Consider the following 26,152-nt stretch of genomic DNA (forward strand, 5'->3'; position numbering starts at 1 on the left):
ACTGTAGACAAGTTAGCCCTGCATCTCATTTGCATTATTATTATTATGAATTTTTACCCTTAAGCAAGAAATCTTCACCAGGACCTCTGATCTGGTGCTGACAGTACTGACTACAGAGGTGCTGCTCATGACTTCTTTTGATGTCCCTTGAGGATGTTGGTGCCAAGGGCTACTTTAACCTTCCTTGGAGTGAAATGTTTTTTATCCATTGAGGAGTGTTGCTTTAACTTGTGTCACTTACCTGTTTTGCATTCCTATCACCGACACCACTTCCTTTGCTCCTATGACTGCGATGAGTACGTCCATGAAGGTAGTTGTATTAAAAGCAGAGGGTAATATTAAAATCAGATAGGCTTCATTAATAGAGCGTGAGAGTGTGGTTTGCATATTAGTCATATGACTAACAGTTTAAGTTCAGGGTAATAGCTATTGTAATAAAACCAAATACAGGGCTTCCCTGGTGGCGCAGTGGTTGAGGGTCCACCTGCCGATGCAGGGGACGCGGGTTCGTGCCCCGGTCTGGGAAGATCCCACATGCCGCGGAGCGGCTGCCCCCGTGAGCCATGGCCGCTGAGCCTGCGCGTCCGGAGCCTGTGCTCCGCAACGGGAGAGGCCACAGCAGTGAGAGGCCCGCGTACCGCAAAAAAACAAAAAAACCCAAAAACCCCAAATACAGCTTCTGGCTCATTCGTAACATAGCGGTAGTTTCAGTTATTTGTTAGTATTCGTGGCTTTATTCTTGTTATAACAAGGCAAAGAATAAATAAATGGGGAAAAAATCCTTACACAATTGTTTTCTATCTGGCTATATTGCAACATAGGAAAACAACAAAAGAAGAACCCTTTAGCCTAGACATTCCATTGACTCAAGAAAAATCACACAAGCTCTGAAGACAGCTTTTATTTGGAGAGAGAGAGACTTTTCTGGAGTCTTCCCATGCGGATTGTTCAACAGGAATCCAATGCACGCTTCTGCTTCTCTAAAATGATGATGTCTTTTGCCTAAGAATAGACCCTTCTTTCAGTATAGAAACCAGATAAGCTGTCCTACAGTGATCCAAATAGCTAGCGGCCTCATCCCCACCCAACCCCCAAACTTGAATAACAACCCAGCAATATAGTTTTACCGTTTACAACTTGGCTGACCCAAACATGAACTTTCAAAGAAAACAAGAGTCATTACTAAAAGAGATTCCATTTCTTTCCAGGGCCTAATTTAAGATGACTTTCCAGAACTTTGAAAAAACTTATTCTTCCAGTGGCCACTTAATTGTGAAACAAAATAAACACCCACAAGGGAGGCAAAATACAGAGTTCTCTTATGTTTGGATTTTAAAATACCTTTTTTTTGGGGAGGGGTGAGATTTTTCTTTCTAGGGTTGTCATACATTGTTTGGAATGATTTATCGGGTTCCATCCAATCCTGTGAATTTTAAGGGCGATGATTTATGAATAACTTTAATTCAGTAAGACTTCATTTCTTAAAATTTGCCGTTAAGCTTCTCATAATACCTCTCTATTCTATGTGCCCTGGTTATTCAGAGCCAGTGAGCGATGGTATCAGCACTCTTAAGCCTGGTGGGCCTGGCTTCTAAGCCCTTGCTTGTTGCAACGAACCAGACCACTTTTTATTGTGTATGCCTTTCTGAACACTTGGAAACGTCCTAGAGAACTGCAACGGCTCTGAGGAACTGCAAGACAGTATTTAAAGTGGCACAGCAGAGAATGCACAGGCTTTGAAGTCAGACAGGCCTGGGTTTAAATCCAGACTCTGCACTTTGAGGTGTTGTCTTTGGGCATAATGAGCCTCATGGGTAAATCGGGTGGTTCTATCTGCCGTAGCAGGATCATTGAGATGAGTACCTGAGAGATTGTATGCATAGGATTGAATCAACTAAGTATAGCCGGAGTTTATGAAATGATAGCTATTCTTATTATAATTGAGTCATTATTATTATAATTATCAACTTGACCTAGAACGCCCGTGTTCTGATTTTTGCCATGGTATACGTAAGACCTGTCATTGTACCCATGTTATCTAAGAGATGACTTCCAAGTGTGGGTTACTTCAAGAATAAAGTGAGCAGTCATGAGTCTCAGGTGGTCCTAAACCAATGCAGTGACTTCTGTGAGGTGAGTGAGCCCATATTTGGTTTGTGGTTTAAAAAGGAAAAGGGAAAAAACTCTTTATAGAGTCCTGCATCATGACTTTTCTAAGCAGTGAAGTGAGGGAGCTACACTGGATGGTCTGTAAGTTACCTTCTAACTCTGAATTCTGTGATTGGTGCTAAACCCAGTACTAGAACTCTGGGAGCTTTTAGTTTCCTCAACTCTTAGGAAATCAGGTGTATCAGGGATTATTACATGAGAGTTGGAGGTAAGGGAGTTACTATCAGTGGTCTCTTCTCTCCACTAAGAACAGAAAAAAAGAACTTTGTGTTTCATTCTACCAGATTTTCAAAAATAATAATTCCTCATCACACACACACACACACACACACAGACACACTATCACACAATTTAGTTCTCCAAGTGTAAGCTTTCTATTTGTGAGCAGTTTATGGAATTTCATTTAACCAGCTCCTAAGGAGGGCTTTTGTGGGACAGGGAAAGGAAGACCTCTCTGTCCTTAAGAAATTTACAATCTAAGCAAGGCTGAAAATGAAGAAGATCCTAAAACATGTTTCTAAAGGACACATGTCCAAAGAAGACACATATCCATACCATCCAAGTGGTTGCTAACTCCTTGTGAAGGTGTCAAGTTGGAACACATGCTCTCTGGCCGTCTTTTTAGGTGCATTGCTTTTTTAAAAATAATTTTTTATTGAAGTATAGTCAATGTACAATGTTCTGTTAGCTTCAGGTATACAGCACAGTGATTGTTTTATACATATAATTATATAGACACACGTATTCTTTTTCAGATTCTTTCCCCATGTAGGTTATTACAAAATATTGAGTATAGTTCCCTGTGCTATATAGCAGGTCCTTGTTTATCTGTTTTATATATAATAGCGTGTATATGTTACTCCCAAATTCCTAATTTATCCATCCCCCCCACCTTTCCCCTGTGGTAGCCATAAGTTTGTTTTCTGTGTTTGTAAGTCATTTTGTAAATAATTTGTATCATTTTTTTTTAGATTGCACATATAAGTGATACCATATGATATTTGTCTATCTCTGTCTGACTACCTTAACTTAGTATAATCTCTAGATCCATGTTGCTGCAAATGGCATTATTTCATTCTTTTTTATGGCTGAGTAGTATTCGTGTGTGTGTGTGTGTGTGTGTGCGTGCATGTACGTGTACGTACCACATCTTCTCTTTCCATTCATCTGTCGATGGACATTTAGGTTGCTTCCATGTCTTGGCTATTGTAAATACTGCTGCAGTGAACGTGTGTCTGCAGGGCACATGTACCCTTTCGAGTTATTGTTTTCTCTGGATATAAGGTGCATAGCTTTTTGATTTACTTAATTCTTTCATAAATTTCATAGACCTTTCTAATTGAGTAGTACTAGTACTTTATGGTACATGACTTTCTAAATTCAAAGTCTTTGCTGTAACTTGGAATTCTGTTCATGTCAGTAATCCTTATGGGACCGTGAGTACTGTGTTGATGATATACACAGATTAAAGAGACAGCAGCCAATGGGGATATGTGCACAGTCTGTGTGCGGTTGTGTGTGTGTGGTGGTGGAGTGATGAGTTAGGGAAGACTATATCAGGAATAATCTTGAAGAGGTTTCAAAGGTAAGTTGGTGACTGGGAGAAAAACAGTCTTTGGTTAGATTATTTAAGTCAGTGATATATTGATTCAAGATAGAAAAAATGTTTGGAATATGGATAAATTCAGGGAAGGAGCAACAATTTTTCTGACATTTCCTTAAGTCCTTATTTGGAATTTAGTTATTTCCAATAATTATCCCCATTTTTCTTTGAAAATAATTGTTCATAGTAAAACAGACTACCTTGGAGAATAGAAAGCTCCTGGCACCAGAAGATGTTTAGAGGTTTGGAAAAGTAATTACTCCAGGTTTTCTTTTCACTTTTCTGAACACTTTAAACATTTCCTGCTGCCAGGAGCTTTCTATTCTCCAAGGTAGCCCATTTTAATAGGGACAGTTTCCGTGGTTCTGCACTCCTAGAGCTGTGACTTCCATGCTCAGTACTATTCCTGCCTAGTTGGATGACAACATAATTAACCTACTCCTTGTACAGGGCAGCTGTAAATATTTTAAATGTGCTGTCAAATTTCTCCTGAGCCTTGTATTTTTCCCTTCAGGATAAACATCTCTACTTTGTTCAACCATTTTTATATGCCATAGTTTCTAGTTGATTTCCTGACCTGCTTGCTCTTCTCTGGGAAGTCTTCAGATGGGATTTCGTGCTCTGAGTACAGTCCTTCTATGCAGAACATGTTGGCACCATTACATTCCTTTATCTAACATCACTGTCACTTAGGACTACATTAGCTTTCTCAGCACATGTCAGTCATCCTGCTTCCCTGCTTCTCCAAGGCTGGGATATGTGGTTGCCACAGCTTGCTGGTGCCCTTACATTTTTTCATGCAGTTATGGTTTGCTTGTGTTTTTGTTTTCAAAAGAAAGATGGATTCATTGTGTTGAATTCATACGATTGGACTTTGTACTAGCAGAGATCCTTGCTCATGGGATTTAATGTCTCTTGAACATTTGAATAAGTAAGAACATTTGAATTGAATAAATAATGAACCTTTATACATTTATACTCCTCGTCATGATATGTGTAGCAGTTTGACCTGGAGTTGTTGGGATTATAGGTCAAACGTTAAAATTGATATTATCAAAGCCTGCCGTTTGGATAAGCAAGTTCACTTCAAAAGAATTTTGTGTTGAACTCTGAGTGCTTTAAAAAAAAATAAACTGTTGTTTTTACTTAGGAAATGGTTTATCTATTATGGACGTTTGTCTTGGAGCACAATTTTAGATATTTATTTGCTTACTATTCATTCCCATCTTCCTCTTCCCTTGCTGATAAATAACCTAGTGGCTTTTGTTAAAATAAAAACTAATCAACAGGGTTCTCTAAATAATTGTAAAATTTCTGAGCCAACTGCTAGTCTTACCCTTCTTCCCGAGTTTTAGGGTGGTCATTATAACCTTTATCAGATACAGAGTATAACTAAGTAGATTTGCCCCATCTGTCCTACCTGTGCAGTGAAGTGGACTGACAGTACGTGGAACCAGAAGTTGATGGTGGTCATTATTGCAAGGGGTAGGGAAGACGATAGCAGCCAAGAATGCCATTTTACCTGAAACTTCTAAGTGACTTGGTAGAGGAAACACTTATTCAAGCAAGGGTGTAACTGGAATTCCCTGGCAGTCCGGTGGTTAGGACTCTGCACTCACTGCCAAGGGCCTGGGTTGGGGAACTAAGAACCCACAAGCCACATGGTGCGGCCGGAAAAAAAAAGGTGTAGCTGATTACCTTTCACAGAGGATTAAGAATTACCATTTACTTCTGCAGTTGGAATTAAATTATTTTACTTCTTTATCCTAACACATGGGGGTGGAGTGAAGGGAGAGGTATTTCAAGTACAGACTATACTACTCTACCTTTTTATGTTTTTCTTTCCCTTTGTATTAATGATATATATTATTAAATAGCGTAGATGTGCCACTGTCTATGTCAAGTCTGTATTTATATACAGAGCTAGAAATAGAAAGATACGGTCTTATTTGAAATGTCTGTTTGTAGAGGGGGAATATCTGAATTTACTCGGAAGTGTCAAACATACTCTGATACTGTAATACTAGTGGTTATTTTGACCTAATTTTAGTTGAAGTTAATGTGAGCTGTGATCAGTCACTAATGTGAAATAATGTTTGGGGGATAAACTTTATGGGTGTGTAAGTTAAAAGTAAATCACTTTAATCCTAAAGCCAGGAGGAAAGGATGTGTTCTTCTGTGTTTCCTGTCGAATCTTACAGCTGAGTTGGAGGAGTCCTGAGTCGGCAATTTCTAAGAAGTTAAAAGTAGTTTTGATAAATCATAAAGCAATACCTTCTCCTTTGGGAGTCCTTTCTCAGGATAGCATAATGATGTGGAGGCACTGATTCGTGGTTTACAAGGAACCTTTTATAATAGGACCTAAGAGAACCTTAAATAGGCTGACTTGCAGTGAATGTCTCAAAGGAATGTTGTTAGAAATCTTTTGACATTCTGAAAGTTACAAGAAAAAAGTTCTTCTGTAGAGGTAATCTTCAATTTGCTTCTCTCTTGCTAATTGTTTCTTCTTTTATATAATTAAAAAAAATTTTAAATTGTGGTTAAAACACAAAATTTGCCGTCTTAACCATTTTTAAATGTACAGTTCAGTAATGTTAAGTATATTCACGTTGTTATGCAACAGATCTCCAGGACTTTTTTTCTTACAAAGCTGAAACTCTGTACCTGTTAAACAACTCCTCATTTCCCCCCTCCCTCCAGCCCCTGGCAGCCACCATTCTACTTTCTGTTTCTGTCTACTTTAGGTAATCCTGTGTGAGTGGAGTCCTACAGTATGTCTTTTGGTGACTGGCTTTTTTCATTGAGCATAATGTCCTCAGGTTCATCCATGTTGTAGCAGGTGACAGGATTTCCTTCCTTTTTAAAGGGGAATAATATTCCATTGTATGTATAGACCACATTTTGTTTTGTTTGTTCACCCATTTGTTGATGGGCATTTGGATGGCTTCCACCTCCTGGATATATTGTGGATTATGCTGCTATGAACGTGGGTGTGCAAATACCTTTACAAGATCCTGTTTTCAGTTCTTTCGGATATATACCCCGAGGTGGGATAGTTGAATCATATGGTGATTCTATGTGTAATTTTTTGAGGAACTGCCGTACTGTTTTCCATAGCAGCTACACCAATTTGCATTCCCACTAAGGGTGAAGAAGCGTTCCAGTTTCTTCATTTTCAGCAGCACTTGTTATTTTGTTTGCTTCGTTTTTTATAGTAATTATCAATTTTTCACACTAACCATAATGATCGAATAATTTTTGAGTGCCTGAGTGTACCCGAATAGGAGATTCGGGTGTACTCTAAAAAGCTAGGGTTTTAAATTGTTCTTTAACTTGCTTTTAATAGGTCTGGTATATTGTTTCTTCTTGATTTTTAGCAAAACCAGTAGGGAAATTTTTAACCAGGGTAGAAAAAGCAGTGGAACATTGTGTAGCTAAAATTGCAGACCTCAAACTTGGCACAGGTATTAGGCTGATAGAAAAAAAAAGTCAAGTTCAGTAGACCAGATTGTGGGGAAAGCATGATTCATGTCATAGAGTTTACAAATAACAGGTGTACATAGTGCACTAGGATGTTTCTTGCCCATGAATGGAAATGTTCCAGAGACTGAACAGTCTAGAAAGATGGATAAGGTGGTGGATCTCTTCAACTCCCCAGTGTTTCACTTTTTCCATCATAATGCCTAGTTTCTGTCGTTTATCTGTTACAGACGCTAGGTAGTATCAAGATTGTCTCCTTGCTGTTAAATGTGGAAAAAAATGAACCCTCCAGAAATAGAAAAAAAATCTAATGTTTTGGGAGTTTTTCCACTGTACTGTTTATTTATTCGTGTATCCTCTTAATCATATCAGCAACAACATGATCAGCCTCCTATAGACTACACATATTAGAGAAACAAGTAACTTGGATAGAAAAACATGGGAAATTACTGAACTAAGAGCAAGTAGTGACTTAATTTTGAACGATACCTTTTTGGACCTTTACTGTGCCAAATGTTCCCTCTGGTGATATAGGCATAATTAAGCCAAAAAATGAAATAAAACACTTGAGATTCTTCACACCGTTTTCTCATTCTCTGCACTTCCAGGTCCTCATCGCTTTTTTCCCTTTTTCCCTTCGTTCTGTAGCAGTCCTGTGTCCCTTGAAGGTTTTCTTCCCTCTTCTCGCTTCCTCTGACTCTGGCAGCTCCCAAATGCGGCGTTGGTGGCACTGTATCTTGTTTCTGTAAACCCTCCCGGCTGGTCACAGCCTTCTCATCTTAATTACATTCTCCCTACTTCTGCCGTCTTCCCTGAAGTCTTCCTGTTTTGCTAAAGATGGTGCCCCTTAGGCCCTCGGTTTGCCGTCTGCCTTTCTCTTCCTTGGACTGATGCATGCGGCACCGGAGAGCAGTCCCCACTGCCGGAAGCTGTGTCGGGTGTGCAGCTGCTCTTCTGGTGGCGGGAAACCCCTCCGGCTGCCATCTTGGTAGCGGGGCTGAGGGCACCAGCTGGGCCTGAGCCCGAGCCTGCTGTCAAGAGTGGGAGGGCACCAAGTAAGAGACCTATTAAGTTTCCTGCGGAGAGAAGAGGGAAGGTCAGGATGGCTTTGGGGATGATATTAGTAACTGAATTAAGGTTTCCAGGGAAATGGTAAACAGCTTGGCCATTAGCTGTCACCACGGATGCGATGACTCTTAATCGTGACCTTTTTTTTTTTACCCCCCATAATAATTTTTCTTCAATCATAGTGTCGATGTTAATGTCCCCTGAAACATCCACTTGTGACAGTAGGGGCGATTGAAAAAAAGCGTGTGCTTAGACAACTTCCTCCACACCCACTGGCAATGGCTCCTTGATAACCGAAGATGGCTGTGACAGAGCACATTCGAGCTCTGCCCTGTACCCACAACGCTGATCTGGAGCAATGCGCTGTGTGGGTGTGGTTTATGAAATACAGGCATAAATATAGGCCCAGTCTTTTTCCTAAAATGCAGTACTTATTGTTCTTTTCCTGAAGCCTCAATATGGTTTTTAAGATTTTTTTGTGTCCTGCATGAATAACTTTGGTAATTATGACTAGAAAATCCAAAACCTCATTCATCTGGATGCTATAAAAGAGAGAAGACAAGACTGCATAGCATAATGTTAAGACTTCAGGCTCTGAGCTGCTTGAATTGAAATCTCAGCTTTAACACTTACCAACTTTTTGACCTTGAGGAGGTTCCTTAACCCTTAGTTAACCTCGTTTGCAAATTAACTCCCATCTCAGAGGGTTGTGATAAGGGTGATTGAGTTGATACAGGTCCACACTTCCTTCTCTGAAATCCTTGGGACTAGATGTGTTTCAAAATCTTTTAGATTTTAAAAGGTAACACAGATTCAAACCACGTGGAGAGCGGGGAGGAGGTCGTGATGACGCCCCGGAGCCGGAAGTGCAGCCCCTGGCCGCAGTCTCTGACGGAGGACGGAGGACGGAGGACGTGGTGAAGAAGAAACCTCGGGCCACTGCTGAGGCGAGCAGCAGGAAATGTCAGCAAACCCTGGCAGAACTGGAGAGCTTCCTCAGCCACCTGGAGGGTCTCTTTGCCCGGACTCTAGTACCACGGGTGCTGACCCTCCTTGGGGGCAATGCCCTCAGTCCCGAGGAGTTCTACGACTTGACTTGTCTTGCTTGGTCCCCAACAGCATGGACCCGAGCCTGAGCACAGCAGCTTCTTTGTGCCGCCTCTTCCGAGCCATTTTCATGGCTGATGCCTTCAGTGAGCTGAAGGTTCTTCTACTCATGGGCACCATCGTCATGGCACAGGGTCACCACGACTGTGGAGAAGACTGGTTTTGACCCAAGCTCAACTACAGAGTGCCCAGCCTGGGCCACAGATTGGCTGTGACCCTACCCCGTGGCCGACCCACCATCCCAGCTACAGCCTGGGAGGATTACATTTGGTTCCAGGCACCAGTGACACTGAAGGGCTTCCATGAGTGAATGGGAATGCTCATCGTGAACACAATGGCTAAATTGTCTTTCCCCCTGGCACCAAGTCACCCATCTCTTGCTTGGAGCTAGTTAATTCCTGGTGAGAGGAAGGTTCTCTCCTCCTGGCTGCCTGCCTCCGTTACAGACTTCCCCAGGGGCTGATGGTATGGCTAGGGCTGTAATAATCATCACCGAACAAGCATCTCTGAATCAAAGGCTGATTTTCCCAGAGGGTCCTGGGTCAGGTCTTTCTTTTGGGGGTTGGAAAGCAAATATGGGCCCATAGACAGACACTCCTATGGAGGTGACCTTTTCCTGCTTTTTACTGAGGACTTTCAGAATTTTTACTAGGGACATAATGTGGATGTGACTTGTGAACTTAAATATAAAATGAATGGATTAATGTTAAAAAAAAAAACAACACAGTGTATAACCCACTGAACACAATACCCTCAGTGAGGTCTAAGGTAGAGCCTAGTAATTAAGCAGACTACTATTTCTCCAGTGAAACAAACAGTTACACTAAGTGGGAGAAATGAAAACTAGTCATTTCAGGTGATGTTTTGCCACCCGGTGCATTTACATATACGACCCTTCTCCCCCCATCGCACACAATTTTAGGCCTTCTGAGCTTTTAGGTTTTGGAATTGGATGAGGGTCTGTGGATCCCTACATAACCATTTGTAAGCACCGTTTTAATGTTAGTTATATGCAGAACTGAGTTCTTTCTATACTTTAGGACCTTTGGCTTGTCACTATAAGAATAGTTAAATCATTGTGGTTTAAAGTGAATATGGTGGGGGGTCACATAATTATATGTACTTTGCACATATTACCATTTCATTTGGGTTTCAGGTCTACCCCTTTTTCCAATTGTAAAAGAATAAGAAAGATAGAGGACGGGGCGGAGCAGAAACATGCCATGTTCTTTTAAAATTTTTATTGGAGTATAGTTGCTTTACAATGTTGTGTTAGTTTCTGTTGTACAGCAAAGTGAATCAGCCACACGTATACATATATCCCCTCTTTTTTAGGTTTCCTTCCCGTATACATCACCGCAGAGCACTGAGTAGAGTTCCCTGTGCTATACAGTAGGTTCTCATTAGTTATCTGTCTTATACATAGTAGTGTATATATGCCAATCCCAATCTCCCAATTCATCCCACCCCCACCTTCCCTGCTTGGTATCCATAAGTTTGTTCTCTACACCTGTGTCTCCCTTTGTACCCACTTTTCTAGATTCCACATATAAGTGATATTATATGATATTTGTTTTTCTCTTTCTGACTTACTTCACTCTGTATGACAGTCTCTAGGTCTATCAACTTCTCTGCAAATGGCACTATTTCGTTCTTTTTTATTGCCAAGTAATATTCCATTGTATATATGTACCACATCTTCTTTATCCATTCCTCTGTTGGTGGACATTTAGGTTGCTTCCCTGTCCTGGCTATGTAAATAGTGCTGCAGTGAACATTGGGGTGCATGTATGTACATATATATATCTTTTAAAAATAAGTTTATTTATCCATCTATTTTTGGCTGCGTTGGGTCCTCGTTTCTGTGCGCGGGCTTTCTCTAGTTGCGGCGAGCGGGGGTACTCTTCGTCGCGGTGTGCAGGCTTCTCAGTGTCGTGGCCTCTCCTGTGGCTCGCGGGCTGTAGGCGTGCAGGCTCAGTAGCTGTGGCTCACTGGCTTAGTTGCTCCGCGGCATGTGGGATCTTCCCGGACCAGGGCTCGAACCCGTGTCCCCTGCATTGGCAGGTGGATTCTTAACCACTGCGCCACCAGGGAAGCCCTGGAGTGCATGTATATTTTTGAATTAAGATTTGCTCCAGGTATATGCCCAGGAGTGGGATTGCTGGGTCATAGCCGTGTTCTTCTTAATTGCCATCTTGTCTTGCCTACCAGTTGACTCCTCATTGAACAATTGTTTTAAAGAACATCTCTTTCAAAGATTTCAGATTTCTGAAATATTTTCTTTTGTTTGTGACTTCTGCTTTCATTTGCCTCTGCTGTTAAGCACACATTAAGAACAGAAAGCCACCCTGTAAATCTTAATCTTTTGCTCTGGTTTGCTGCCAGTGAATCATTTCTAGAATATCTGATGTAGAAAAATCTTAAATTTTAAGTAACCTAAGTGTTCCTAAGATTTTAGTTTTCTTTTACAAAGAAGGGAGCCTCCTGAGCTTAGGACTGTGGGGTTAGTTGTCTCGTATGAACTCATGGTTAGTATTACAATGGGCCTGAAAGTCTAGCGGTCTGGCACGTCTTATTCTGTTAAAATCCATTGAAAAATCTCTTGACGCTTATAGTAGAAAATAAGTAGATGTCTAGATTTTCATCCTTTTTTCACCTAGTACATATATCTGCCAGTCAGAGCCTGACCAAAAAGAGAATGTGGAATGTTTGAAAAAATAATGTATGCTTTTGAAAAGATAAGACAGATACTGTACACAGAAACTATGTACTCTATGAAGGGCAAATTTAAAATTTTAGAGGAAATGTTACTATCCTTGTGTCTGTAAGAAACAGACATATTGACAAAAGTAACTATATACGTAGGTATTTAAGCACTTCAGTAGAATAATTTTTAGATTAATTTGCTGAAGTATATCTGTTCTCTGAAGAACTACAGATTTCATTTTTACTCATTTATAAATCAGTAGTTCATTAGTTCCTAAAAATAACTGATTTCTATAGAAGGGAAGCTGATATTGGGGGTTTTAGATTTTTCTTTTTCTCTAACGTTTATCATTTATCTTTAGTCTGTCTATAAATACATTTGTGTGAGGATTTTGTTAACGGATTTCATTGCCTCCTTAAGACATACCAATGTGGCACATTAAAAGTAACTTGGAAAGTTAGATCTAAATGGGCAGAAATCACCTTGAAGTAAAGCCTTGTTTCTTTGTATAAATTTATCTCTGTTCCTGCTTCACATCATAGTGAGGTGGGTTATTAATTTTAAAGATGATTTTATAGTTTGTGTTTGGTGATTCCTTCTAGTTCAGTTTTCTCTTTTTTGTGTAATCTGTGAGGTGCATTAGGTCACTTGGTATGTTTTACTTTTAGTAGTCTCACAGTATTTTAAATCTTATATTTTACTCCTTTAACAAGTAGGAATCAAGGCCAGCAATCACTAAGGGTGAGGCTGTTTTGTTTCAAACTTGCTGCTCAAAAACCAAGGAGGTTAAGGAAGAAACCAAGATATCTTAGGTTCTTCTGCTTCTGTTTTCTATCTTAAGATTTAACACAGGTAGATTATTTTTTAGTTTTTAGTTTAGTAAGTTTGTTTTTAACATGAGATATTTATAGCATGAGTGTATGTGTGTGTATGCCCACCATGCACGCAGTATGACATTGCAGCAACGAAAAAACAGAGTAACGTGGCTTGAACATAATAGACATTTATTTCTCTCACATGAAAACCTGAAAAGTGTTCCATGGTCTGTGTGGTTGGTCCGTATTCATCAGGGTCTCTATTTTGTTGCTCTGCCATCTTCAACAGGTAGTTTTTATCTTATGGTCTAAGATGGCTGCTCCAGTTCTCACCGTCATATCTTCTCTGCAACAGAAAAGAGGGACGATATGCTCCCTTTATGGGCACAACTTAGAACTTGCAGGCATTGCTTCTGCCCACACCATGCGCAGACCTTAGAAATATAACCTTAACCAGCAAGGGAGTTTGGCAAATCGTGTACCGAGCTAAAATATATTACTTTGGGACTTCCCTGGTGGCGCAGTGGTTAAAAATCTGCCTGACAATGCAGGGGACACAAGTTCGAGCCCTGGTCTGGGAAGATTCCACATGTCGCAGATCAACTAAGCCTGTGCACCACACCTACTGAGCCTGCGCTCTAGAGCCCGTGAGCCACAACTACTGAGCCTGCGTGCTGCAACTCCTGAAGCCTGCGCTGTAGAGCCCATGCTCTGCAACAAGAGAAGCCACTGTAGTGAGAAGCCCGAGCACTGCAACGAAGAGTAACCCCCGCTCGCCGCAACCAGAGAAAGCCTGAGCGCAGCAACGAAGACCCAACGCAGCCAAAAATAAATAAATTTTAAAAATATATTACTTTGTAAAATGGGAAGAATAGATACTGTAGAAAACTGGCCATTGCTACTAACGTGTGTAATATTAAGTGCAGTGTTTTGTTAACGTTGAATACTCGTCATTGTCAGTATTTACCAAAAGAAAAAAAGACCCAGGAATTCCCTGGTGGTCCAGAGGGCACGGGGTTCTATCCCTGGTCAGGGAAGTAAGATCCCCGCACAGCAGAGCCAGAAAAAGAAAAAAAAGACTCACCTCTGTTATACAGCCATTGGGATCTATAAATCACCAGTCTTGGGTATCCCTGAAAAACATTTCCTTACAAATCTTCACGTGTAGAGAAGGATCTCTAATTCTTAATTTAGGAAAGACTTTGTAAGGACAAATTGTTATTAAAAAAAAAAAAGCACATGGTTTAAAAACTAAATTCAGTAAAGATTAGAAAGTAAAAGTCCTTCATCTAACTGGCTTTGAAATAAATACTTTTAGAGCTTTATTTTGTCAGTATACAAAATTGCACCTGCATCATGTTTTTGTATCTTCGACATCTTTCTCTATCAGCAATGTAGATCTACCTCACTTTAAAAAATGTTACTTAGCATATATTTGGGGATTTTTTTAATTAAAAAGATTTTAAATTAGAGATTTACAGTGTTAGTTTCAGGTGTATAGCAAAGTGATTCAGTTATACGTATATATTCTTTTTCAGATTCTTTTCCATTATAGGTTTTTACAAGATACTGAATATAGTACCCTGTGTTATACAGTAGATCCTTGTTGTTTATTTTATATACAGTAGTGTGTATCTGTTAATCGATTTGGGGAATTTTTAAACAATGCTGTTAATATAGCTGTCACGTACTTCATTTGTGATTACATTTTTTTGTTAGTTGATTAATTATGGATAGTTCCCTGATCAAAACCGGAGACTTATAAAGCCTCTTAGTTCGTTTTGTTCTTGCCTCAGAAATCTATAGCCTGGTCTTTCAGTGTTCCTGATTTTCTCTGAGAATACATACGCTGTTAGAAGTAAGAGGGTGTTGGCATGAAAAGCAAACAAACAAAAATTGAGATTTTTTTATTTTTATTTTTTTTGGTACGCGGGCCTCTCACTGCTGTGACCTCTCCCGTTGCGGAGCACAGGCTCCGGACGTGCAGGCTCAGCGGCCATGGCTCACAGGCCCAGCCGCTCCGCGGCATGTGGGATCTTCCCGGACCGGGGCACGAACCCGCATCCCCTGCATCGGCAGGCGGACTCTCAACCACTGCGCCACCAGGGAAGCCCTGAGATGGTTTTTACAACTATAGTGTCCATTGTTAAATTCAGAATGAAACATTAAAAAATCTGTTTTCTAGTTCTGGATCATTTTTGCATAATTCATGTTAATTAGAATATTAGAATTTAATGGATTAGCTTGTATGTCAGTAAAGCATTAGAAGAGTTGGTATTTTTCACGTTATCTTAACGCTGTAACATTAAGGATGTGTGAAGTCACTTGCGCGTTTTTTAAAAATGTTCAGCATGACGTTCTTGGTGGAAGATGGCAGGATACTTGTGAGGCGGTGCACTCCTGGTGTTTGGCCCCTGTGCCCCTTTTACCATTGGCATGAGGATTAGCTCTACCACTGTTCTCAGTACTAGTCTTAAAACCAGCTCCCTTTCCATTCTTTACCGTCTTTACGGTGTTGCCTCTCAAATTCAAGACACCTTATCTATCAAGTATAGAATTTTTTGAAATGGAAGCAGCGGTGCATGAAAAAGAAAGGATGACTGGTATAAACTGGTAAGAATTTGGAAAAGTACATAGAACAGTGGGTAGAAATGGGTATAAAGGATTAGAGGTCTTGGACTCAGGACAATCAGGTCTTGGCTCTGTATCACTTTGTAGTTTTATTACAAGTTACTTAAGCCTTCTGAGCCTCAGTTTTCTCACCTATAAAGTGGAGACAGAAATAGGACCTAGTTGATCTGGTTGGAGTTGGGATTAAATACTGCATGTGGTAAAATGTTTGGCAGTATTTTTAAAGTATTTTACAACTCTGCATACCCTTTATTTCTTCTCTTTATCCAATTCATCAAAACTTTGTGAGGCCATATTCACTGGAGCAGCTTTTCTCTCTATTCTGTTTATCAAGCCTGCCCTGCCCCTGGAGTTGAAGTCAGGATTAGAAATCTGGGGGTTTGGCATATTTGTTCACTCAGCTGGGAACACTGGAGAAGAATGATAGGTACCTTTTACGGGGGAAACGGCATTTAGATCAGTGCTAACTCCACGTTCTCAGACTTTTGAACAGTTTGCCACTCTGGTATCTATTCCTTAAATGCTTTGCTGAGCCTCATTGAATGAAAGAAAAGAAAGTAAGAGAGGAAAATGTGACAGACAAAAAAACATCATAGCATGTATAAACTTGGATTTTTAGTTAAAATACTAGGATTCTCTCACATGGTCCTCCTCTTCTGACTTAGTCTCATATTTTCATATCCTGAAGCAACCTAAATCATTTCCCCTTTTTTCCTCCGCCTTTAGTTCTCCACAGGTCGTGGAGCCTGTCCTCACATACCACCTCCTCTCAGGAGGAGACAGATGCCAGCACTGTGACCGCACCTCAAACAGGGAGAGACTGGGCTTCAGGGAGATTCACTGCAGGGGCATCACTGCTCAGGCTGGAGACCAGATTCTAGGGGGTTTCTGCCCCTCTGAGAGTCTCTTAGGCATTTTGTCTTTCAGAGTACTTTTCCATTGTTTTGGAAAGCGCTCCTTCAGGACCAGAGTCTACAGTTTTATGGGCAGAGTTTAGTTTCAACAGAAAATCGTGAAAAATTACATTTTACGTTTAGTTATACTCCAGGTCAACTAGGATGTCCTGTTAGAAGCAGGGCTCCAAGCCTTTTTAAAGAACAGTTTATCTTTCTTTTAAACAAATGGAGGTATTACAAGGGACACAGATGGAAGGCAGGTTGCCACATCAAAATAAATTAATGCATAGTTTCCTTCTCCCAAATAAGTTTCCTCTTAAAATGAAGGGTAGGAGAATGGATTAAAATGACGAAACTTTAGATTGCTATGTTTAGTCACTTTACAGTCAAGAAGCGCAATGACTAGCCAACATTCTAATATTTGTTTAAAAGTAGATGGCTTTAAAAGCCCTGGAGGTAGAATATTTAATCACTTGCATGCTAGCTCCTAAGAATTAATAATTAAGCCGTTCAGCGTGAAATGGACTTGGAGATGGACTACTTTGCAAAGTCTATCAAGTAGACTTCCTTTCAGTCTGATGGAAACTCTGGATGGTTACAACCTGATTTGTTCGCTTTTATTCCTTATACCCAGAACTAGACTTTGAGGAGAAGGGTAGGACAGACACCTTGGGAGGTCACTTCTGATAGGGGCTGGAAGGGTGTGAGCAGAACACCACGCCCATACCTGTGGTGTTGGCCGGGAACGTGGGGAACAAAGAGCAACTTTTTTTTGTTGTTGGTACGCGGGCCGCTCACTGCTGCGGCCTCTCCCGCTGCGGAGCACGGGCTCCGGACGCGCAGGCTCAGCGGCCATGGCTCACGGGCCCAGCCGCTCCGCGGCATGTGGGATCTTCCCGAACCAGGGCACGAACCCGCGTCCCCTGCATCGGCAGGCGGACTCCCAACCACTGTGCCACCAGGGAAGCCCCAAATAGCAACTTTTGATAGTTTCCCTCCAACCAGCTCAGGCTTTCAGTCTCAGTTCCTGCCTTGGAACTCATGACGCTTGAGTGGGAAGAAGTCATCACATAAAATGCTGCATAATATTTCCAGAGCAGCATGACTGTGAAAAAATAACTGGCATTCTAAAAGCTGGCATAGTCTCCTGTAGCATCGTGGGTGAACGTAGCTATTAATTTATCGGTCATTTTTGGTTTTATTGGGTTTCCCATTGACTGAAAGCTATAAAAGTTAGGTTTTCCTTCAGTTTAAGAAAACATTCTTTAATAGTAGAGAAACTTTGGAGTAAAATTATTTTTCCTTAGCAATTTATGATGCTCACTGATGAAAGGCAGGTGTATTTCTTTAGTAAAAATCCTACCACATATATTGAAATGAGTAGAAAACATACAGTGAGCATGGTGACTAGCACGCATTTTAATATTTGTTTTAAAAGTAGACTGCTTTGGGCTTCCCTGGTGGCGCAGTGGTTGGGAGTCTGCCTGCCGATGCAGGGGATGCGGGTTCGTGCCCCGGTCCGGGAAGATCCCACATGCCACGGAGCGGCTGGGCCTGTGAGCCATGGCCGCTGAGCCTGCGCGTCCGGAGCCTGTGCTCCGCAACGGGAGAGGCCACAACAGTGAGAGGCCCACGTACCGCAAAAAAAAAGAAAAAGAAAAAGAAAAAAAAGTAGACTGCTTTAAAAGCCCTGGAGGTAGAATATTTAATCATTTGCACGCCCTGAAATGTTCCAGTCCTGGGGTCTTGAACAGGCCCTGGGTGCTGCAATATAGGAGTCCTTTTGTTTTTCATAACCTGCTCTGTAGCAGAAGTAGGCAGACCAGCACGTTTCACTGGCCTGGGCTTTTGAGGTCTTTAGATTCACACCTGCCATCCCAGTACCCTAAGCCTCAGAAGATTTCATTTTCATACCTCCCTAAGCTAATATCTAATAAACTTCTTGTATAAAATGTATATCAGGTATTACTACAGCTATTGACACAGGGTCTGTACTCATAGGGCTTTGTTGATTAGGCAAGACTGAGCTGTCTTTCATTATTTAGTGGGTGTTTTAATATAGGTAGTGTGAAGGTTGTCAAGCAAAGCAAGAAGGCTTTGCACAGAAACTAAGTTGAGATTTTGATAGATACGGATTATCTCCCCCGAGCCCCAAACAGTTTTCTCTTTGGAAGTAGCTCCCGTTATTTCAGTATCCCTAGAAGTATGAATGGGGTTAGTTTAGTGCCTTTTCTCAGGGAAAACTGTCATTTTACTGATGTTTTCCCTCAAGAAACAGTCTGTTAGTGATGGATATACTGATAAGAACGGAGAACAAGTGAGAAACTGGAGATTTTTGTGCAGTTGGGGGCTGATTTTATTTATGGGGGCATTTAGCCCATTTGTTTTTAAGAATCAAATTAGCTACAAATTGTTCCCATCTTCTAGGGAATGCAGAGTAGTCGGCAGCTGGGTGCAGTGTTGATTCAGGAATTGATATTGGCCTGGAACCACTATAAAGTAGTTGCTTCCAGGCTTCTTCTCCATCATTATTTTAGTTACAGTCTTACTTCAAGGATCCTCAGAAAGATGGCACATCCCTAGAAAACAGTTTTGAGGGATGAAGCAGTGGTCAGAGGTGTTTAGTACTCGAGTGTAGGACTCACAATTCCCTGAAGTGCCTCTTCCTCCATATCCCTCTGCATTCCTCCTCTGTGGGCTCCCTCGAGGCTGCATTCCTGTTTCTAAGAGATCATCAGTACGAGTAGTAGAGTCTACTAAGTTCAGCGTCAGTTGAACTTCAATAAGAGGAGGGCAGTAATCAGAAATATATTTCACAGTCATCTTTGCTTAGTTGTCATGAAAAATATAGGCATCCTAGCGGCCTTTTATCTCTATTCAGAGGTGGCCGAGAAACCCAGGTCCATCAAGTCCAGCCTGTAGGAAGGCAGGAAGGAATGAGTAATTCATGTTTGATGTGCAGAGATGGTTGTACCGGGCATTACCCCTCAGAGAGAAGGCATCCAAACTGTAATTTTAAAATGTTAGATGTTAGAGGAGGAGAGGTGAAGAATCATTAGGTTGGAATTAGATATTCCACACTGGCGTTTGTTCAGACACTAGATGAACAGATCGTTGCGTCCAGATTGATTAGCTCTCTCCGCCTCTACTGCCCCTCCCATAAGAATTTTTTTTTCTTGTATAGGATTGGTCCTTCTTTCATTTCTTTTGGTTTAGTACCTGTCGTTCTATCATCTTTGACCTCTGTAATGATGACTGGGCGGTGGGGAAGAGTACCAAGTGATTCTTAGGCCTCAAATTCCTGCCCATCAATGAGGTGTTTGTAGTATTTTCTGTTATGGAACGTATACAGGGACAAATTGCTTCAGCATCAAACCATTTCTTTCTTTCTTTCTTTTTTTTTTTTAAACATCTTTATTGGAGTATAATTGCTTTACAGTGGTGTGTTAGTTTCTGCTTTATAACAGAGTGACTCAGCTATACATATACATATATCCCCATATCTCCTCCCTCTTGCGTCTCCCTCCCACCCTCCCTATCCCACACCTCTAGGTGGTCACAGAGCACCGAGCTGATCTCCCTGTGCTGTGCAGCTGCTTCCCACTAGCTATCTGTTTTACATTTGTCAAGCCGTTTCTTATCAGAGACTTGGAGCTGATTCCTGACATTTGTTTATTTCCTATGAGGTATACTTATGCTATTTGTCTAAAAACTATTCTTAATAGTTTCTGTTAGCTAGTCAAAACTTCAAAACCTTTTCCCTTCTAAAATATCCATATCTACGAACTTTAGAGCAAATTGTGAGTACTGTTCTTACCGAGTATCTCATACTGCTTTGAAGTATGGCTACCTGGCACAGATGTCTTCTTTCCCATACCCTGTAAATTCCTCAGAAGGACATACCAAACTTTATTCATCTTTGTGACCTCTATAGCAGTACTTCTCAGTGTGTGTTCTATGGGCTGCCTGTATCAGTATCATTTGGGACCCTATTTAAAAACGGACATTCTAGAGGCCCAGCCTTAATTAATTAGAATATCCAGGAATGGAGACCAAGAATCTTCATTTTACATAACCGTCTTGTCCTCCCTGTGAACCTCATGCTCATTAAAGTTTGGGCAGTCATTCCTGTAGAACGTTTTTAGTATGTTCTCTGGACCAGGGAACTAGTTAGAAATGCAGAATCTCAGGCCCTACACTAGGTCAACTGAATCAGAATCTACATTTTAATAAATTCCTATGAGATAATATGCACACTCAAGTTTGAGCACACCGCTTTACAACTCCTTACAAGTAGTAAGCTCTCAGTAATTAATCATTGCCTATTGGTTCGTCGGTCTGCTTCTCAGATATTCTCCTTTTCTAAAACAAAACAGCCACAACTCAGAAATTTTAGGGAGTGTCTCAGGAGAATTATTCTATTATTTTCAATGAAGAATTATAGTGAGAGTTCACTGTGTCACTAGTTTAAGCACAGACTTAGTGATCTCCTCCTAAATAAATGCAGAAGTACCTCCTAAAATATAATCACAGATCTGTATCTCATAGGAAAGGGTCTAATTCTCTGCGTGTGTGAGATTCACTCTGGGCCTGGCTCAAAGGCCTCTGCTCCCAGGTCAAGTGAAGTTCTTCCCAGCAGCCCCCATGGCCCTTGGCAGTGAGGAGCTTTCAAGGCCACAACCTCATCTCAGTGGGAGGAAGCATAATTGACTATTGCTTTGTATGTTCTTTTAAAACTAGAAAACCTTTCTGTGGATGTGGTAACTTGCCATATCAGTGTTTCCCAAATGTGTCTGAACAGGAAAATCATCTGTGTTGCTTCTTAAAAGTTCAGACACCTAAGCCTCGTTCCAGATCAACTGAATCAATTTCTGGGGGAGAATCCCAGCAACCTATTTTTTAAGACACCCTGGACATCTTTGTAATCAGACATATTTTGAGAAACACTGAATTATCCGATCTTTCCCTCAGCAGATTACCTTTCTGATTATATTTTTTGTTGTCCCTTATGTTTTCTTGACCATATATTGCCCCGAGAGCAGTAAAGAAGGTAGCTCGGGATTGCCAGTTTAGAACTGAAATATGTATAACTAAGTACTGCATAACACTGTTTTTCAAGGACTTAAAAATTAACGTTATTTCATACTACTTATGGTCCTTTGAAAATGTTATCAAAATGGCAAGTGTTTTGAAGATGTAAGATGGTGAAATGATGAAGCACCGTAAAATACTTGAGGGGTAGATGTGTGTGCATGGGGCTTGCTTAAACATGTGATTTGTCATCTCTTATCTCAGAGCTCCTTTGCATTTAACTCTTGAATGTGCTTTAACCTAAGATAAACTTTTGTTATTGTTACTATATTATTTAGAGAAATGACTTATGCTTTCTTTCTCTTGTAATTAAATTGTTCATGTACTATCCTTTCTGAATTTTTGCAGAAGAAAGCTGGTTCTTTCCTCTTGGAAAGGAACAAATTGTGTCGACCTCTAATTTAGGATTAGAGTAATTCTGGGTCTTGAGCATTAAAACAAAAATAAATTATCAAGTACTTAATGGTACTCTCTTAGAAGTCACTGAATTTATTGGTTTGTGTAAATCCACTATTAGATAATGTTACTTAATTTGGGATCTCAAATTCTTACACTTTATAAATCACTTCACGGGTTTAAATTATTGTTTTTGACGGATAGATAGGAAGGGAGTCGTCTTCTCTTACAGTTAGGATCCTGACCATTTCTGTGAAATAATTTAAGTACTATCCAGTTGTGGTTTTCCCCAAGTGAGTGTGTCATCTGTAAATGTCAGATTCAGAAGGAAACTTTGATCCCTAACCTTAGGAAATTTAGATTCCTAATTCAAGACTACAGTGATAGGTGAATAAGGTAAGGTGCCTGCTCTCAAGGAATTTATAGTTTAATTGGAAAGGACTTAACTAAAGCCTGTGAAACAAATAGAGACAGAATAAGACATATGACCTTGTTACAAACAGTGCAACAGGAGTTCAGCGAAGAAGGAAGGAAATAATGAAGCAGGCACGGAATGCTACTGCTTTGGAGAAGGAAGGAGACTTGATTGATTGGGGCTTCTAAGTGCAGAAGTGAGCCTTCTACCCAAGTAAAGAATAACTGTAAAAGAAGAAGAGGGGGGCTTCCCTGGTGGCGCAGTGGTTGAGAGTCTGCCTGCCGATGGAGGGGACGCGGGTTCGTGCCCCGGTCCGGGAAGATCCCACATGCTGCGGAGCGGCTGGGCCCGTGAGCCATGGCCGCTGAGCCTGCGCTTTCGGAGCCTGTGCTCCGCAACGGGAGAGGCCACAGCAGTGAGAGGCCCGCGTACCGCAAAAAAAAAAAAAAAAAAAAAAAAAAAAAAAAAAGAGGCTTTCAGTCAGGAACAAGCAGAGTATGATGGATGTTAAGACTGACTTAGTAGAGCCTAGGGAAGAAATGTTGCAGAAAAGGAAGGAATCATAATTATGAATATTTGAAGGCCAGAGGCTTGGGAATTTTGTTTTCAGGTAGTTGGAAGAAACTGATGCATGTTATTAGCAGTGCTGATCGTGAGGTTAGAAAAACAGTAATTTTGTTTGTGTCTTTATTCATTTCCAAAACCAAATGTATGTGTATGTGTATCTGATATTCTGTTTTTAACATCTTTGAGCCATAAGATGGCATTGCAAATAAAATTTTAAATTTCTGATAGTTTTAAATTTTATTATGTTCTGATGAATGGGACACTCTCTAGCACAGATTATGACATTTGGAGGAAAAAAAATGGTGCTTGTGCCAGCCTTGCAGGGTCATCTGCGAGTTACGGGCCAGTTGTCTAAGCACTGCTTACGCTTGGATAGTGTTAAAGGGATGAGGTTCCCTGGTTTCCTAGTACCTGGGACACATTTCACTTAGCAAAAAAGTGTATTGCATGTGATGTGTAGTGTTAACTACACTAAAAAGGTTTTAAGTCATTGGTATATTGTAGCTCAATGTTTTTTATTTTTCTGATGACGTTTTTATATTCTGCTGTATAGAATGTATACATTAGGAGCGTCTTTCACGAGGTTCCAAATAAGTTATCCTTTAATGGCTGAGATGTGGCCGTTTGGAAGAATGAGTGAGAAGTTTTGGCACCACAGGACAGCACAATCTGGAAAGTTGCTTGTACCTTTATTTGGTCTTATCAGAACACAGGCTCTGGCACTGTGAAAACTGTTTTGGCTGTGCGTATTTCAGCCTGTGTCCTACCCAGAGCCTGGACGGCACACTGGGTTCCAGGGAGATCACTGACAGGTCAAGTCATGTCCACTAGGAAAGATCCTTCACATGCCCCCGGGTTCTGACAATTTTGAGAATTCTTCCTCAGTTGGAGAAGAACAGTTTTGGAACCTGCCCGAGCTGTTTGAAGTTCACAAAATGGAAAATATAGAGCTGGTTTCTGGAAAGAGTACTGTTTTGTGTTCTTTACAAATATGTCGTATTATACATGCATATTTTCATTCACGCGTTAAACCTTGAAAAGGAAGTCTATAAGAAGTTCCTGAAAGGGCGTGGAGGTAGCGTGAGCAGCAGCATTTCACTCTGGAGATTCAGTATTAATAAGGGAATATTTGTGTCTTAATGCAATTTGTTCGGTGGTCATGTTTTTTCCTTAATAGCTATTGTTGAAAAACTGTTTTATGGGTAATTTTTCTAAGTATCTTTGGCTAAATGAAGTCCTAAGTTTTGGACTTGAATAATTTCATTCTTTAGTGTTCATTTTGCCCCGCCAGCAAAAAGTATTACCTCATAGCAGTTGAAGGGTTATATTTACTTATTTAACCAAAACTTATATAATGCTTACTATGTGCCAGGTGCTTTTCTATATGCTTTACAAATATTCACGTATTTAGTCTTCTTCGCAACCCTATGGAGTAGGTTTTATTCTGTCCCCCATGTTACCAGTGAGGAAACCGAGGCTCCAATTGGTTACTGTGTTGTCCAAGACCATTTAGCTAATAGGTGTGTCAGCTGGGGTTCAAGTTCAGGCAGTCTGCCTGCAGAGTTTGTGGGCTGAAACACTGTGCTCTACTTAGTCACTCTTTCTCAGGAGGGAAAAAACCAACACAGATGGATTCAGTCATGACTGTTCTGCTGTCGGTTCATCAGATTCTTTGATCTATCAGTAACTCTGGAGCCCATTTACCTTGTTTTGTGCTAACAATTCTGCTGAATTCTTTAAATTTGTGGCTTAAGATGACATTCTCCTTTATTACTGTGAATAAAAACACACAATTAAAAAAATATACTTGTAAAAACAATGAAATATATATTCCAAGGGCTTGATTGAGAGGTTCTCAATGGCAAGAACTAGGTCTTCTTGACTGATGTCCTTTGACCCCAGTATGCTTTCACCAAAAGCCTTTCTTTTCCTTTCACTATACCTTTGGAGTTGGGATGGAACCTGGAGATGAACTATTCCACACCTTCCTTGTATAAATAAGCAAACTGAGGCTCAGAGAGTTCATGCCCAAGCCCTCAACAGCTAGTTCTGAAGCAGAAATGTGACTTAAATTACTTGGCTCAATTTAGTGGTCTTTTCCTTCCATTATAGAAATTGAAAAGTTACAGTGCTATGAGAACCCAGATAGAATATCTAATAAACTTTGAAACATTTTAGATCCATTTGGAAAGCATATATTATACTTTTATTAATCTCAGTTATTTCTCAACCTCAAACCTCATCGTTTCTCTTCTGACATTTGTTATATCTTTCAGTACTTCCAGCCAATACATACAGTCCTGCTTGTAAGCCATGCCAAGTGTTCTGAGACCGGCATCCCTTTACATAATTATACATACACATAAGTAATATATAAGCTCAATATTGACTTGATTGAAATGACTGCACAAATGGGAAATAGATATGATTATAGGTGGTTATCAAATGAAACAAATATGTATCACTAGAGAGGTAGTTCCTATAGTAGGCTGGGAGATTATAAGTCATAGCCTAAGTATATAGAATGTATTCTAGAATTGAAAATTCCTACCATTGGAAAAGCTAGGAGGTGATCCAAACTTGAACATTGAAGTTTTCTCTTTTACTGGAAGAATGTGTTATAAGCACTGGGCTTTGCAGTAAACTAACTAGTTTATAAATTAGAGGAGGTAGCCAACCTAGAATAGACTGTATTTTAAAAATTTGTATTTCAGTCATGTGGCATTTTAAATGCAAACAAATATTGGCTGAAATTCTCATGTAGAAATAGGTTTAGAAAAGTGGGTGGTTCTTAGTAAGTTCACCTAAAGCCCTATTAATACAAAATATAGCCTGCATATAATATATATCTGTGCTCTGTGGGAGTCTCTGTGACCCTCCCAAGTTTTTCACCTGGTAGTAGTTTAAAATATTTTAAATTTATATATTTGCAATTTTTATTTTCTATATCATATGAGATGAATTTTAAATGAGGTATGGATAATATAATAAAATATAGCTAAGATATGTAGTACAATAAAAGGTAGTGATTGAACAAATCAGGAACATTATAAATTGAGTAAAATACACTCTTTTTTTTTTTGCGGTACGCGGGCCTCTCACTGTTGTGGCCTCTCCCGTTGCAGAGCACAGGCTCCGGACGCGCAGGCTCAGCGGCCATGGCTCACGGGCCCAGCCGCTCCGCGGCATGTGCGATCTTCCCGGACC

General features: G+C 40.5%; 1 protein-coding gene and 1 pseudogene across 2 annotated transcripts in view; both read left to right on the top strand.

Moving 5' to 3' along the window:
* The window catches only part of LOC149744441 (uncharacterized), a 37,178-nt pseudogene extending 19,702 nt beyond the window's left edge, over positions 1–17,476 (top strand).
* The window catches only part of RBPMS (RNA binding protein, mRNA processing factor), a 189,095-nt gene that overhangs the window by 36,907 nt on the left and 126,036 nt on the right, over positions 1–26,152 (top strand). The window lies entirely within an intron of this gene.

This window comes from Delphinapterus leucas, chromosome 21, assembly GCF_059928025.1.
Source record: "Delphinapterus leucas isolate spDelLeu-1000000601 "Yukka" chromosome 21, BTC_Dleu_Yukka2, whole genome shotgun sequence".
NCBI classification, from domain to species: Eukaryota; Metazoa; Chordata; class Mammalia; order Artiodactyla; family Monodontidae; genus Delphinapterus; species Delphinapterus leucas.